Source organism: Vipera ursinii (assembly GCF_947247035.1).
Source record: "Vipera ursinii genome assembly, chromosome: 5".
In the NCBI taxonomy this organism is placed as follows: Eukaryota; Metazoa; Chordata; class Lepidosauria; order Squamata; family Viperidae; genus Vipera; species Vipera ursinii.
In genome coordinates this window covers 86,954,083-86,971,420 of record NC_139518.1, presented here as the reverse complement: position 1 = coordinate 86,971,420, position 17,338 = coordinate 86,954,083, and the positions used below count along the sequence as shown (strand labels likewise).

At 41.5% G+C, this 17,338-nt stretch overlaps 1 protein-coding gene across 4 annotated transcripts in view; it reads right to left on the bottom strand.

Annotated features, from left to right (window-relative positions):
* Window positions 1-17,338, bottom strand: part of WNT8B (Wnt family member 8B) — a 51,984-nt gene that overhangs the window by 27,248 nt on the left and 7,398 nt on the right. For 2 of the 4 annotated variants that reach the window (XM_083364638.1, XM_083364641.1), the window contains exon 1: window positions 8,186-8,843. The exons of 1 other annotated variant lie outside the window; for it this stretch is intronic. The gene's annotated coding sequence lies outside the window, so the exon portion shown is untranslated. Of the gene's footprint in view, window positions 1-8,185; window positions 8,844-17,338 lie in introns of those variants that run through there. One more of the 4 variants, XM_083364642.1, reaches the window with a different exon arrangement.

The following is a 17,338-nucleotide window of genomic DNA, read 5'->3' as shown; positions in this document are numbered from 1 at the left end:
ATCCAACAAAATGAGTTTTAATGTGGAAAAAAGCAAAGTTTCACATTTAGGCAGGAAAAATCAAAGATATAAGTACAGATTAGGTGAGACCTGGCTCAAAAAAAGTAACTGTGAGAGGGACCTTGGAGTCCTAGTGGATGATCACTTGACTATGAGCCAGCAATGTGAAGCAGCCACCAAAAAAGCTAATACAATCCTGGGTTGTATAAACAGAGGCATAGAATCAAGATCACACGAAGTATTAGCACCACTTTATAAAACCCTAGTAAGACCACACATGGAATACTGCAGCCAGTTTTGGTCCCCATATCACAAAAAAGATGTTGAGAGTTTGGAAAAAATTCAGAGAATTTTTAAGATGATCAAAGGCCTGGAGACTAAAACATATGAAGAACAGCTGCAGGACTTGGGTTTGACTAGTCCAGGGGTAGGCAACCTTGGCTTTTATGACTCGTGGACTTCAACTCCCAGAATTCCTGAGCCAGCCACGAGTCATAAATGAACCAAGGTTGTCTACCCCTGGCTTACTGTAAAGAAAAGAAGAAATAGAGGTGACCTGATAGCACAGACATGTCAAACACTAGGCCCGGGGGCCAGATCCGGCCCGTGAAGTGGTTTCATGTGGCCCGTGAAGCCATCCTGGAAACAGTGAGGGAACAGCCCCCACTGCCTTGGCACTTGCCCTGGTCCCATCTCCTTCTGCCAGAGACCCTCAGATCTGTCCCACTCCTGCCCGGGCCCCCATAGGCACCCTTGATGCGAACTATGCAGAGCTGGCCACGCCCACCCAGTAGGCCAAACGCACTCTAGCCACGCCCACCCAGCAGGCCACGCCCACCCTGGCCATACCCACCCGGCCCCCTGAGGGCAACTGCAATGCTGATGCAGCCCTCAATGAAATTGAGTTTGACACCCCTGTGATAGCAGTATTCCAGTATTTGAGAGGCTGCCACAAAGAAGAGGGGATCAAATTATTCTTCAAAGCACCAGAGGCAGGACAAGAAACAATAGTTGGAAACTGATCAAAGAGAGAAGCAACCTGGAATTAAGGAGAAACTTCCTAACTGTCAGGACAATTAACCAGTGGAACAGCTTGCCTTCAGAAATCGTGGGTGCTCCATCAATGGAGGTTTTTAAGAAGAGCTAGACATTCACCTGTCTGAGATGGTGTAGGTTCTCCTGCTTGAGCAGGGGGGGGCACTGAACTAGAAGACCTCCAAAGTCCCTTCCAGCTCTATGCTATGCTATGCTATGCTATGCTATGCTATGCTATGCTATGCTATGCTATGCTATGCTATGCTATGCTATGCTATGCTAATGTCAATATGATAAATGTGCTTGCTGTGACTACATCTACAATATTTAGGTCACAGAACCTGTTAATTAAAAAAGAATAACCCCCATCCACAAAATGGTGACCATGGCTTATTATTATAGGAAAACAAGCTCCACCCCTCCTGCTGTGTCTTAGAAAAGTTGCTATGGGTTCCCCTGATGGGTTCAAATGAAGATTTTGTTTTGTTTTACCATTTTTCTCTCAGAACATACTGAGTTCTTGTGGAACCCTAGAGTAGCGGTACTAAAATGACCATTTGAAAACCCTAACCTAGAAGCTAGACTGATGTGGTTATACTTCACAAGGACTAGTAATAATGTGTTTGGCCTGACAAACCTAGTTAGGAGGGCTTTCAACTAAATCTTCACAAAAGAGTAGAGATAGGATATGGTGAGATAGACTCTGCCAAGCAAGAATTTCCACTGACTTGTCTTGCTGATGGTTTTGACCACTATGGCACAGAGGTAGGCACAAAAAAACCCCATTATCATATGAGAGAGAACATAAGCAGCTCCACTGGGAGGAAATAAGGACCTCAGAATCAGACTGTACAAATTAGGAGTGTAGTTACTATGAGGTCAGAGGTGGATTCAGCTGGTTCCCACCAGTTCAGTAGAACTGGTAGCTAATTTTTTGTTGCCCAGGTCCAGAATGGACTTCCGGAAGTGGCATCCACACAGAGAACCGGTTGTTCACATGTTTTAATCTCACCACTGAATGAGGTCTCTTAAACCACTCAAAAAAAAGAAAACATAATATTGATTTGTCTAGGGATTATTTATTGCTCAGAATGTGAGATTTTTTTAAAAAAAAGTGTTGGTGCTCTTACAACAAAAAGGAAACTATAATTTATAACATACTGGGATAACTCCCAGGACTGAATCTAGTAATTGAAGGATGCCATTTGTTCAAAGCAACAGAATGTGTGCGTGGGGGGGGGTGTTGATGGGTAATTGTGCTGAATGCTGACAGTACCCATTCCTACTCAGAAATCCAAATGAATTAACAGCAATGCAATGAGAGTGTCTAAGTTAAAATAAATAGAGGGGGAAAAATAAAAGCTGCAGTGCGGTTGGTGTGATGCTTTTCAGAAGCAAATTGAAATCTTTTGAAGAGGTGTGAAATCATAGTGTTTGGAGACTTTAATTGCCCTAACTCACGGGTCTTCAAACTTGGCTCTTTTATGACTTGTGGACTTCAACTCCCAGAATTCCTCAGCCAGCGTGCCTGGCTGAGGAATTCTAGGAGTTGAAGTCCACAACTCATAAAAGGGCCAAGTTTGAAGACTCCTGCCCTAACTTCTCTTCTGGGATAAGTGTTTCCAAACATGGTCCTTCCAGGAAATTCCTGCTTGTCTTGTTGACAACTTTCTCATTCAGATGGTATAAGATGGTACAACTGGGTCAACATTCTTGACCTAATGCTAATAAATAGAGAAGACCCAAGTTCAAAATGAAAATAGCAGGAACATTGAAGAAAAATGATTATGTGATGCTGTAATTCTTAATTTTAAGAGAATCTAAATCTGAGCATGTTAAACTAATATGTTGAGCTAATATTTTAGGAAGCTCAGAATAATGATAATTACAAAACCACAACAAGGGATTGTAATCAACAAGGGACTCACGAGTAGGGTAGGAGTTTCTAAAACAGGAGGTATTTGTTAATAATTCTAGGGAGCAGGAAAAATAGATAACAGCAGAAGAAGCTAATGGAATTACAGAAAAAGCTTAGTGAAGAACTAAAAAGGAGATATACAATTTTATTGATTGATTGATTGATTGATTGATTGATTGATTGATTGGATTTCTATTCTGCATTTATTACTTTATAAGTAACTCAAGGTAGTGAACACACTTAATACTCTTTCCTTCCTCCTCCTAATTTCCCCAAAACAACAACCCTGTGTAATGGATTGGGCTGAGAAAGAGTGACTGGTCCAGAATGACCCAGATGGCTTTCACAGTTAAGTTGGGACTAGAACTCAACATCTCCTAGTTACCAGCCTGGTGTCTTAACCCCTACACCAACTGGCTCTCAATGAGGAAATATAGAACCGTAGAACTGATATTAGGAAAGCAAGTAATCAAAATAAGAAGAGGTTAGCAAAATTGTTTAAAAATGATTTTAAAAACCTGAGTGATGTTCAAAATAAGGAATAAGGAAAGAAGCAGAAGAACAGTAAGAAGGCCAAATGCAACTAGGAACCAACAAAAGGTACTCAATTCCTACTTGTGTTCCACAAGGATATTGTGAAAGACAATTTGAAGGGGCAGGATGGAAACTTAAGACTGATAGAAACACAACCAGCAAATACTTTTTTAATTTGAATGGGGTGAAATCTTCAGGACCATTTGAATTGCGTATCAGAGTACGTCCAAAAACATAAAAATAAAATTGGAAGCTACTTTGTTAAGGTACAGAATGCAATTAATATAGACCAATCCAAAGTTCTTATGAGAGTTATGGTAATAAGCAGAATTTCTCAGGACCAAGATGTCAGGTAAGTGAACAACTAATACAGCGTTTCCCAACCTTAGGAACTTGAAGATGCGTGGACTTCAACTCCCAGAATTCCCCAGCCAGCATAGCTGGCTGGGGAATTCTGGGAGTTGAAGTCCACGCATCTTCAAGTTCCTAAAGGTTGGGAAACGCTGAACTAATACATGCCTCTCTTCCTGGCTGAACAGCACAAGCTGAAAAAGCCTGTAAAGCATGGGAAAACAGGATGCAAATGTTTTGAGTTTAAACTGCTGTATCAGAGGGGACTTCACTGTCATGTTGGCCAAAGATAATCAGAAATTAAAGTGATTTATCCTAGTACACAAAAGACATATTCTCTGACTTTTCTGGGCCAAGTGTCAGGACTGCAAAGTTTGAGCCAGGGAATCTAAAAATTTACTAGGAAACAACAGTCAAATGGGACGATGAAAGACAAATCGCTGGGTAAAATTAGAGGTATTCCCTTGACTTACAACCATAATGGAGCTGCCCATCAAGGATATAAGTCATGACTGTCATAAAGTGGGTCACCCACACGACTGACCTGATTTTATCACCTTTTTTGCAATGGTCATTAAGTGAATTAAGTGGTCATTAAGCAAACAAATGGTTCGCTATGCACCAGTTTTACAGAAAATTAACAAACTGCGATGTAATAATAATAATAATAATAATAAAGTTGGAAGGGACCTTGGAGGTCATCTAGTCCAACTCCCTGCTCAGGCAGGAAACCCTATATCATTTCAGACAAATGGCTGTGCAGTCTCTTCTTAGTCTCCAACTTCCAGTGTTGGAGCATTCACCGCTTCTGGAGGCAGGTTGTTCCACTGGTTAATTGTTCTAACTGTCAGGAAGTTTCTCCTTAGTTCTAGGTTGATTCTCTCCTTGATCAGTTTCCATCCGTTGCTTCTTGTCCTGCCTTTGGGTGCTTTGGAGAATAGCTTGACTCCCTCTTCCTTGTGGCAGCCCCTGAGATACTGGAACACTGCTATCATGTCCCCCCTTGTCCTTCCTTTCATTAAACTAGACATATCCAATTTCAGCAACCATTCCTTGGTGAGTTCATATTATGATGTGGCTGGAAAAGCAGCCAGTGCCATTTCAGGCTACATCAACAGAATAAAATTTTTTCCCAATTGGTGAAGTAATAATAGTTCTATTTTGATCAGATCCAGCCCCAAGTGCTTTCGAGCTCATCTTAAAAAGAGAAGCAGGAAGAGCTTCAGAGAAGGCCACAAAGACTACCAGGGAGCAACAAATGAAGGAGACTGAAGGACAAAAAAAAACATGGAAAAATGGTCAAAAGTCAAACTGGTAGTCAAAGCTGCATGTTAAAAGCTCTGGTTTTTTGATGCATTACAAAGGAAGAGGTCTGCCATCCTATCTTTTTGAACCTCCCCCCACCACCATTTGCCCACTGCTGGTGATACAAAAAACTTAATAGGATATCATATAAATGTTGAAATCTGTTCCCTATTCCTTAAGTTAAGGATTGTAGATTCTGGTTAAATGCTAGAGGTCGGGGGGGGGGACCCTTCCTAGAGCAGGGGTCTGTAACCTTGACAACTTTAAGACTTGGGGACCTCAGCTCCCAGAATTCCTCAGCCCACTATGCTGGCTGAGGAATTCTGGGAGCTGAAGTCCACAAGTCTTAAAGTTGTCAAGGTTGCAGACCCCTGTCCTGGAGCACTTTAATAGATCCAAAGTGGTTGAGACTTCCTTTCCTGGGATGTGCTCAGGTGGAGCCAAACAGCTAACAGTCTGGGATGCTTTCATTTGGATCCTTGCATGAAGCAGTTGGGGGAGGGGGGGAGGTGTCAGACTTGATGGCCTCAGTGGAACCTCCAACTCTGTGATTGGTAGGAATTAATTGGCACATCAGCAGATTACTTATACATAGCATTAAAAACTGTAACCTCATTTTAAATAGTCACATTTCTTTTTTTTCACCACTTCCTTTTTTAAAGAGACCTCTCCTAATGAAGGATTCTTAAAAGACTGGAAAACCTAACATGGAAACCTTTTGTAACTCTTAAATGTGCTTAATAAATGTAATAGCATTCTTAAAATGTTTAAATATTATGTCTGAAACTGCTATCTTAATAGATTTCAGCTCTAAAATTTACCCCCTCTGGTAGTTGTATTATTATTATTATTATTATTATTATTATTATTATTATTATTATTATTATTATTATTATTATTATTATTCCCAAACAAAAATAATGACATATTCATTTTAGGACCACACAATTAACTAGGAGTGCCCTCTGGTGGCCAAGCACCAACCAAGGAGAATATTCCATTTTTTCCAGTAAAGTGAAACTGTAAGATGCTTGTGACATCTATGAAAGCTAAATTGAGGTAAATTAAATATAAGAACTGTCAGAAAAAAAATTAAAGTTGAAAAATATAAAGTCAGTACCTGAACCATACCACCAGAGTGTCTAACACAGGCTAGCACAGGCTCATAATAGCTACCACAGGATTTTTTAACTTATTTTAGACACATTCTATGGCAATGATATTAACTATAAAATGATCAGATTCCACAGAATCTGACTACCATAAAGTTCTTCCAGGAATCATTGTTGCTCCATTCCTGTGCTTGGAGTCAAAACATGAGTGGAGAAGACAACCTTACTAGTTCTTATTAAGATGTTCTAGGTTCATTCTCTTTTCTCCGTCCAATCACAAAGGACTAGAACAGGGGCCTTCAAACTTGGCCCTTTTATGACTTGTGGACTTCAATTCCCAGAATTCCTCAGCCAGGCATTCTGGCTGAGGAATTCTGGAAGTTGAAGTCCACAAGTCATAAAAGGGCCAAGTTTAAAGACTCCTGCCCTAACTTCTCTTCTGGGATAAGTGTTGCCAAGCATGCTCCTTCCAAGAAATTCCTGCTTGTCCTGTTGACAACTTTCTCATTCAGATGGTACAAGATGGTACAACAGGGTAGACTTTCTTGACTTACTGCTAATAAATAGGGAAGACCCAAGTTCAAAATGAAAATAGCAGGAGCATTAGAAAAAAGTGATTATGTGATGCTGGAATTCTTAATTTTAAGAGAATCTAAAAGATAAGGGTGATGCTTTTCAGAAGCAAATTGAAATCTTTTGAAGAAGTGTGAAATCACAGTGTTTGGAGACTTTACCCTAACTCATGGGTCTTCAAACTTGGCCCTTTTATGACTTGTGGACTTCAACTCCCAGAATTCGTCAGCCAGCATGGCTGGCTGAGGAATTCTGAGAGTTGAAGTCCACAAGTCATAAAAGGGCCAAGTTTGAAGACCCCTGGACTAGAACCTAACTACAATACTCCTGACCTTTAGGAACACTAACCTGGAGCCAAAGCTCCTAGTGACCCAATATCCAGGATAGCAAGAGCCTGGAAGTGGGAATTGGCAGAAATTACAAATCTCTTTGTCTCTTAATGGACTTTTTAGTGCCTGCCATCATATCTTTCTCAGCCCATTATAGTAGAGAATTTACAATATAAATTGTAAATGTATAAGCCTACCAGCTGTCCAAAGCTTTTGGAAACATTTGGGGGCCAATCAAACTTTCAGTTTCCCTATTCCACCATCCCATAATGTCACATGAAGATCAAACACAGGGATTGCATCCTATTTTTTCTAGAACTACTCCCATTTTGCCCCAGCTCAGTAGTAATGTTCCTTTTTCACTGTTTTCTTGCTCTGTAGGGCAAGCAGTCCATTTCTGTAATTCAAGGAGGCAAAGAATGAATAAGATGACTAAATCAAATAGTCTTCTTCATTAGTACGGTTTAACGATTATGTGGCTATTTGTGTCAAGTTTTATTGCATTGGCATTTATTAGTAATTATGAGAAAATATTGCACTGGCAAATTTAATGAAACTTTATCTTTTAGATGATTTAGAGCAGGGGTCTCCTACCCCTGGGCTGCGGCCCACTACTGGGCCATGAGCTGTGCAGAACCATACCGCAAAAGTGGTAGGCATGCAGGCGGGCACACGCATTCCCACTTGCATGAGCAGTGGGCAAGCACTTGTGTTCCATTGGCATGAGTGGTGTGTGTGTGTGCCTGCCACTCACGCAAATGGAGCTGAGCTCGTACACATTTCCTGGCTGCTCACATGGAACCATTCCCTCCCCCATCTCCCCACACACACCAGTCCGCAAAGCTGGAAAGGTTGGGGAAATCTGATTTAGAGGGGTAAAAATAATCTGATTCTGGGGAAGGTTACTTAGCAGGCTTGGGAGTACAACCTGACTCCTCTATGGTGATTTTCCTGTCTAGCTAAAGTAAGCTTTGAACTCTTCAATGCACACATTGATGTGACCTTCCTATTTTTATTCAGCAATTTACCATTTCTTCTTCCAGAGATTTGTTTGATTTTAGCAATGTTTGAGATTGTGTCTGGGTTGTTTTAGAACTTTCTGTGCAAAGATCAGCCCTGCCAGGGAGGCTTGGTACACCAAATCAGAAAAGGTAGACTTTGCCCCAAGGCAGAAACTGATCAGCTGTGCTTGAGAGTTGCCTATCTAGTGCCTTTCTTCCAGGGCTAAATGGATCAAGCAGTCCCACCATGAGGAACAGAACATACTTTCTCATTTGGTACAAAGTATCATCCCAGAGTGGAATGCAGTGATTTAGGATGTCCTTTCATTTTACTTAGATGAGATGTTCTTGGTTCACCTTGCCTCCAATTCAAAATCCTCCCCAGACTTTTTCCTCCAAAATAGTTCAGGAGCTCAGCATGTTGGAAACGATATTCAATGGTGTCACACATGTAAAGAAAGCAAGAGATTAAAATGAAAGTATTGTGTAATGCCTTCATGGTGAGGAACAGAACAGAGCCTATAAAACAAATGAGTTGACAAATCCACCCTCAGATTGGAGTCAAGCAGATAATCAGTCCTTGATAGAGTAAAGAAAAAGAGAAAAACTACTGGTATATGTGTGGGTGTCTAATTGCTGGGACTGCAATCACACTGCACAGTCTCCCAGACACTGAAATATAACTGTGTGCTAATTACTTTGCTGACCTCATTGCGTTCGCAGATAATCGCCCGGCCGTCCTGTTTAGGGTGACTCGCTCCCTTCTCAACCGGGAGGTGAGGGAGGATCCCTTACAGGGACGGGCCGAGGAGTTTACTGTAGTCATCTAACAGACAAAATCGCTCAGATCCGGACCGGTTTGGACTCTGACTGAGCAGAGTCTGACGTGGAGGAATCGGACGGTCTTGAGCGTGTTATCTGGACTGAGTTCGATCCTGTTTCCCCTGATGATGTGGACAGGATGATGAGGAGGCTGAGCTCCACCACCTGTTTGTTGGACCCGTGCCCCTCCTGGCTGGTTTATGCGGCTCAGGAGACACGAGGCTGGTTCCAGGCAGTAATAACTGCTTCCTTGAAGGAGGGTATCTTCCCCGCCACCCTGAAGGAGGCAGTGGTGAGACTCCTCCTCAAGAAGCCTGCCCTGGACCCGGCTGTTTTAAATAACTATCGTCCGGTCTCCAACCTTCGCTTTTTGGCAAAGGTTGTTGAGAATGTGGTGGTGCATCAGCTTCCTTTGTTCCTGGATGAAGCTGATTATCTGGACCAGTACCAATCGGGTTTCAGGGCCGGGCACAGCACGGAGATGGCATTGGTCGCGCTGGTGAATGATCTCTGGCGGGCTCGGGACAGGGGTTGTTCCTCTGCCCTAGTCCTATTAGATCTCTCAGCGGCTTTCGATACCATCGACCAGCTCTCCAAACCTCCGCCGCAGCTCTCCAAACCTCTGCCACCCCATCCTCTCAATGGGACGTTTTTACTCCCACTTTTTTTTTCAGAACTGCACATGGTGGAGGAGGACTGGGAGCCGCAGGAGACGGCTTAAAGAGCTGCATGCGGCTCCTTCAAATCAAAAAAAGCTTTAGGCAATTTCGAATTAAAAAAGTTTTTGGAGGATCCCTTCTTGTCTTCAGATGGGACCAAAACTCCATTCCAGTCCCCCATCATGATAACAGATTTATAATCCAATTTGATTAGTCTCTGATGTAAAAATTTGAAGAATTTTTGCTGTTGTTGATTTGGAGCATATAATCCAATAAGAAGAACTTTCTTTCCTTGTAATATTAATTCAATACTAACATATCTCCCTTGTTTATCCGATTCAATCAATCTTGCCGAAAAATCTTTTCTTAAATAAATGACCACTCCAGCCTTCTTGTCCAGAGCAAAAGATGCAAAATGTGTTCCCATTCGGGAATTAATCAGATACTTTTGGTCTTTTAATGCAATATGTGTCTCTTGTAAGCAAACAATGTCATTTTTATGTTGGTTCAGATAAAAAATACTTTCTTTTCTGTGGTGAATTTAAGCCATTAACATTCCATGTCAGGAACTTCACCATCTCTGGTGACCATGAGCCTTTGGAACATAGCCTGAAGATCAGCTGTTGCTCTCTTCGGACGTGCTCCTCCCACAGGCTCTGAGACAGCCGCGTCTTGCGTAGTTGGACCAGATACAGGCTTCTGTTTTTGCTCTTTTTCCATATGCTTATATGCAGCCCTTGTCATCCTCTGTTCTTTTGGGTCTTCCTTTAATGCCAAACTCTGCTCCATAACCTCCGCCTGCCGTATCTCCTCAAGAGGCAATGACATTGCCCCTTCACTCAATTGTTTATCTTCTTGTCTTGCTTCTGTTCTTTTGATTCGAGGAGATGGTGGTGAGCCTGCTTTCAGGACCTTAGTGTAGAAATCTTTTGCTTTTAAAATTGTATCCAATCTGTATCTGGTCCCTGCGTAATTTACCACAATTCCATTAGGTATTTCCCATCTGAACTGGATTTGTCACTTCTTAAGCTCATCGGACAGAAAGGCAAAATCTTTCCTTTTTCTAAGAATTTTTGGAGGTATCTCCTTTAAAATCATAATGTCTTGGCCTGCAATTTGAAATCTTTCCCGATAAAAGGCCTGGATAATAGAATTTCTGGTTGATCTCCTGGAAAAATAAATCACTACATCTCTAGGTAAATTTTTTTGCCTAGCAATCCAGGAGTTAACCCTAAATGTCTTATCCATTTCTTTAAGTAGTTCTTCAGGTTCACATTTCAAAACAGGAGCCACTGCTTGTGCTACTTCCCATTCCAAATCTTCTTTAGGATTCTCTTTAAGGCCTCTGATACGCAATGCAAACTCCATGTTCTTGTGATATAATAACTTCATCCTCTGTTCTGTCAATCTTAGCCTCTGCTCTATCAATCTTCTGTTCAGCATCAATGATTTTATTTTCCAAATTCTCCACATACTCCATAACTGAGTCCACACGAACATCCAGGCGTTCTATATGTGCAGCCAGACCCTGGAGTGCAAGCACTATATCTTCCCTCATCTGGTTGTTTTGGTTAACAAATTCTTCCCTTGTTTCCTTTATTTCTTGCTGCAAAACTTGTGTTGACTGCATCACAACTCGCTGAATGTCTGTCAGTGTAAATGCAGGAGGTGGGGGGAGGGTGGTTGTACTGTAGGTTTCATCGAAGTCTGCCCTACAGCTTGTGGTAAAGGTGAAGAAATAACATTCTTAGAAATTGGAGGCCCTCCCCATCTCTTAGGTTTCGATTTCGTCTTTCACCCAGCAGAATCAAAGTTCAGAAAAAAAGGGGGGGGAAGGGAAAGGAAAGAAAAAATAAAAGTTCTCCCAAAGTTCCTTAACCTTCAATAAGAAAAAAGGGAACAAGCTTCCAGATAAACAAAATCCGGTACTGGGTAAAGTCAGTTGCAAATTGTATCTCTTGCTATGTAGCAAAATATAACAGTTTTCCAACGCAGTCACTTCACACAGGAAAGAAACATTCCAGCGCCATTTTTACTCCATTTCAAACTTAAAACTTGAAGAAGATAATGAATCTGAGTTAAAGTTAAAATCCAACTTGAAAATTCAGATCTTCCTGCTTTGCTCTGCCTGCTTCTCAAAGAAACAAAATACTCACAGTCCCATATTAGCAGCAGGTGCAGTTGTCATGTCTGGTTCCACTCCTTTTGGAGCGAAAACGTCCTGAGAGCGGAGAAAGCCTGGGCTCCGAGGGGGCTCACCCTGTTATCCCCCAAACTACTTGGGAGAATCACAGGGGAGCTCTACCTCTACCCAGGCAGGCTCGCCTCTTCCTCTTCTCCCAAGGGAGAAGCTCCAGCGCTGCGGGACAGCTGATTTTCGCTGCCTCCGAGCACTTTGACGCTTCCCAGGATCGGGCGGCTTCAAAACGCCGCCATTCGGCGTGGCAGCACTACCATTCTTCATATGGTTTAGTCTCCAAACCCTTTATCATCTTTGTTTCTCTTCTCAGCACGCTTTCCAGGGTCTTAACTTCTTCTTTTTTTGTACCACAATGACCAGAATTAGAGGCAGTAATCCAAGTGTGGCCTCACTAATGCAGTATAAAGTGGTACTATCATTTCTTGTGATCTTGATGCTATCCCTGTGTTAATGCAACCTAGGATTGCACTGGCTCTTTTGGCAATTGCAGCATGCTGCTGATCATACTTAAGTAGTGATCCACTGGGATACCTAAATCCCTCTCACAGTTGCTACTGCTGCGCCCGCCAGGTTCCATTTATCCTTTATCTATGCATTTGGTTTTTCTTGCCTACAGTATATGTAGGACCTCCACTTTCAACGACAGACCAGAAATTTCATTATTAAGCAAGCTTGTTACTAAATGAGTTGCACCTCATTTTTTCCCTCTGGTTATTAAAAGAACCTCAGAACATTAAGCAAATTTGCTTTCTCCATTGACTTTGATTGTTGGAAGCCAGCTAGGAAGATCACAAGTGGCAAACACAGAAACCCGGGACACCACAACCATCATAATACATGCTGTCTGTCAAGCACCCAAGTTTTGGTCATATGATCATGGGCACGCTGCAAAGGTCCTAAGTGCAAAGATCAGTTGCAAGTGCAAAGATCAGCGTTTTTTTCAGCAGTACCGTAACTTTTAACAGTGGCTAAATGTTAAGAAGCACTCTTTGGAAGCAAGTAAATTGAGTCCCAGCTAACATGCCTCAGGAATCTCAAAATGAAGGAAGTGGATCCAGAGATTAGAAACATTATTTCTTGCTGTGGATATAGAGTACAATGTGAAAGCAAGATGCCAGCCTGTAACACACAAAGGAACAAGTATATAACATGACATTTCTACAACAGACTAGGGAGATCACCACCAGCCTGAGGAGCACAATGGAGTATTTTTCAGCAAAGGAAACATTCTTTACGTATTGATTTGAAATATGTAATTTCTACAAGGACAAAGGGCAAGGAGAATACATGGGTGAATGTTCAGTGCTTTTGAGAAAACCCAAAACTCTGTGTCAATATGCCACAAGCTACCTCTGCCCTTAGACACAGAGAGACACAGACCTCTGGGTTGGGGTGGGGAAGGCTTGGGACAAAACACGGTCAGTGAAACTGCAAAACTCTGTGTCAGCTGAAGGAATCCCTTAGTGGCCTTTTTAATAAAAGAGGAAGCATTGGCTATTCTGAATGTGAAGAACAACAATCACCTTCAAATTTTCAGCATTATAATGAAACAGAAACAAAATGCTTGCTATCAGTGTAGAGCAGGGGTCTTCAAACTCGGCCCTTTTATGACTCATGGACTTTAACCCCCAGAATTCCCCAGCCAGTGTGCCTGGCTGAGGAATTCTGGGAGTTGAAGTCCACAAGTCATAAAAGGGCCAGGTTTGAAGACCCCTGATGTAGATCAAGCTTCAGTATGGTTGATAGTAATAGATCAACCAGATTGCATGGTTTTATGCTGATGAAATAGCTTTGTGGATTAAGGTGCACTGTCATCTATTTTGTTGCAAAATAGTTCAGTTTGCCATATTTCTGACAAATTATTACTACAGCTGAGCAGGTCTGCCCCTGAGGAATTGCTGGCTGAGGAATTTTGGGAGTTGAAGTCCACAAGTTATAAAAGGGCCAAGTTTGAAGACCCCTGATCTACAGGATGGCACAAGCCAACATCAGGCTCCCATTGCAGCCAACTGGATGAATGGTCTAAGTAATAAACAGAGAGTTCAGCTCTGCATTCAGTGTTTTCGCTTCTGAAGAAGTTTCTCTGATCTCTCATAACAAAGGCCATTCCTGGGCAGGATCAAGATCATGGATATCAGAGCTACATGGAATATAATATAATGGATGGATGCATGGTATGAGGACTCCTGTTGGGGCATGGGTTGTACTAGAAGATATCCAAGGTCTCTTCTAACCCTATGATCCTATGACATGCTGATCAAACCCCACTTGTTTCAACATATCCAAAAGAAAAGTTAGGGTCCTCCTCCTCCTAAACATCTTGTGTTATGTGCAAATTTCTTGGCAACATCTTACCATCATTCCCACTAAGAGATACACTGATTTTAATACTTGAAGAAATCTCTCAATAGCAATGAAGACCCCCACACACACCAATGAAGGGTCCTAACCAGATATCCAGAGGACAGAACTGTTTGTTCTGGTATCATCTGAAGCAAATACAACCAATACCAGACAAACATCATGGCTGCTTTTCTTGCTTCCTCCATTCTGATCTTCATGAGCCAGACAGCATTAGCGATTCACTAGAAACACTATTCATTGTTACAGAATATAGAGAGATGAAAATTATTAACAGACCAAGGAGCACTGGCTAAATGTTTTTTTCCTAAAGAAAAGGTATTGATCCTAGTAATTATAGGCCCAGTAGTCATACTGACCTTGTAGCAAAAATATATTCTAGGTTCCTTTTGAATAGAATTGAAATCTGGGTATTGATTAGAAATATATAAATTCCACCAGCCATGAATGCATGGATGAGTTTCATATGTATTTGAGAAACCAAATGAAGGCAAATATATGTGTGCCAGGATAATGTTGCAATCCAAATCACCTAAAGCACTGTGTGAGTTCAGGAACATGGAGGAAGATGTGCAAGATGTGACAATACTACAGGATTGTCTCTGCCATTATCCTTGGAGGTAGAGACTAAGAGATCCAGACCTCTCAGGAGTCCTTGGACAAGACAGGCAATGAAAGTGCAACACTCTATACCAGCTAAAAGAATCCCATTCCACCTGCAAGAAACAAAAATCTATTTCAAGTTTTAGCATCATGCTGAAAAAAAGTAAAAGCAGCTGATATTAGTGTACTTTGTTCATGATCACCCTGCCTGCCTACTCAGAGGAATGATTTATCAGAAATGTGCCAAATGAATTATTTTGCAACAATCTGTATTTCCCAGTGCACTTTATCCAGAAAGCTGTTACACCAGCATAAAACAACACAATATTGGCCCATTAGTGTCAGCAGGATTGAAACATGATCCAGAGGATGGCTCAAGCCAAGGTCAGGCTATCCCACTGCAGCAAATTTGAAGAATGAACCAAGTAAGGAAGATATACATCAACCTTGTGGTTTCAGTGTTTTACCATCAAAGAAATGGCTAGTCACAAGGGTCTCATAACTAGGACCATTTGTCTGCAGTAGAGGCTACATTAGAGTTACATACAATATAATATTATGGACAATAGAGTGACATGCTGATCAAACACCATTTTGTCAAGTTACAAAGAACAGAAAGAGGCCATAGTTGCACAGTAATCAGTTGCTCTAGCTGATTAAAACATGTAATTTTAAAGCCTTTTGATTTACTGAAGCCAGGATGGGAGATGGTGGTCAAACTCTATGGACCCATCTGACATATGAAAAATTGCAGCTTGAGGTGAATCATAATAAGGTTGGAAGGCACCTTGGAGATCATGTACTCCAATTCCAACTCCAGTGTAGTAACTACTATGACAGTGTTCTTGACAACCAGATTCTGTTTAAACAGAATGCATTAATTCATATCATAAACTAGGGGTACCCAAACTCTTCAACTATTCAGCTCATCAACCCCTTCATGGATTTTCAGATTGTTCATTGACCCCCTAAACATTTATTGTATAAAATCATGTAATAAGTATTACTTTAACTAATAGTATTATGAATAACTGCAATTATAACTAAACAAGGTCTGTAACATTACCCTGTTAGAGAGAAGTCAAGGCTGCTCTCACTGGAGGCTAACCATACAACCCTGGGTAACAGTGTCTCACCACTAGGTGGCTCCTCTGCAGGACTAGGGACTGCCTGGAGCTCTACAGACACCCCAAAAGATTCATTGACTCACAACTGACCTTCCATAATTTATGGACCACCTATTGACCCCCAGACACTTACTAAGCCACAAATTTAAGTAAGGGCCAAAAATGGGTTAAAAGGTAAAGGTAAAGGTTCCCCCACACATATGTGCTAGTCGTTTCCAATTCTAGGGGCCGGTGCTCATCTCCATTTCAAAGCCAAAGAGCCAGCGCTTGTCCGAGGACGTCTCCGTGGTCATGTGGCTGGCATGACTAGATACCAAAGGTGTACGGAACGCTGTTACCTTCCCACCGTAGTGGTCCCTATTTTTCTACTTGCATTTTTACGTGCTTTCGAACTGCTAGGTTGGCAAAAGCTGGGACAGGTAACAGGCGCTCACTCTGTTACGCGGCACTCAGGATTCGACCTGCCAAATTGCCAATCTTCTGATCGACAAGCTCAGCGTTCTAACCCACTGAGCCACCGCGTCCCACAAAAATGGGTGAGTTATCCTTAATAATCTATTAACGATACTTTTAAAAACTTTTGAAAACAGACAATTTGTCAAAAAAACATTGGTTATTCTTTGTCTGGATCAAATGCATTAACTATCTTTGAAAAGTTTTAATGTATGAATCATGGATTTTTCTAGAGACCAAAACAATCTGAAGTCCATACTTCTGCGTGCCATTCTGGTTTTATATTCTCCATGATTTACTTACATGATTTATTTAAAAGCAGTCCAATTCCTTGAGAACTCTGGTGCACTTACTCTTTTTAATTCTCTATGTGTCATCTGCATCTTTGGCATTAATAATGTTACAGTCTTCACTGAAAGAGTCCTGGGCTCATTGCATTGTACTTCCACCTTCTACTTCCTATTATCTGTTTAATTTGATTCCAGTGTTATCCATTTTTCTTAGAAATAAGAGGAATGCCTCCTGATCTGGGAATCATATCATTGGTCACCTAAACCTAAGGTCTGAACCATATCTACCTGGTTGGTCATGATCTACAGATACCTGATCTGCTACAAAGAAGTCATCTGTTACTACCTTCTAGATTTGACACTCCTGATTTTTTTAATTTTTTTTTGCCACCATAGACCAATAGGAGTCTTCTCCTACATTCTAAAAGATGCATATCCCTTCATCATATGGAGCTCGAAAATACCACCTCAAAAAATCAAATTAGCACATAAGCCTTAGATTATATAATATAGAAAGAAAATAATATGAGGACAACCAGTGGAATAGCTTACCCCCAGAAATTATGGGCGCTCCATCACTGGAGATTTTTAAGAAGAGACTGGACATTCACCTGTCTGAGATGGTATAGGTTTTTCTGCTTGAGCATAGGCTGGACTAGAAGACC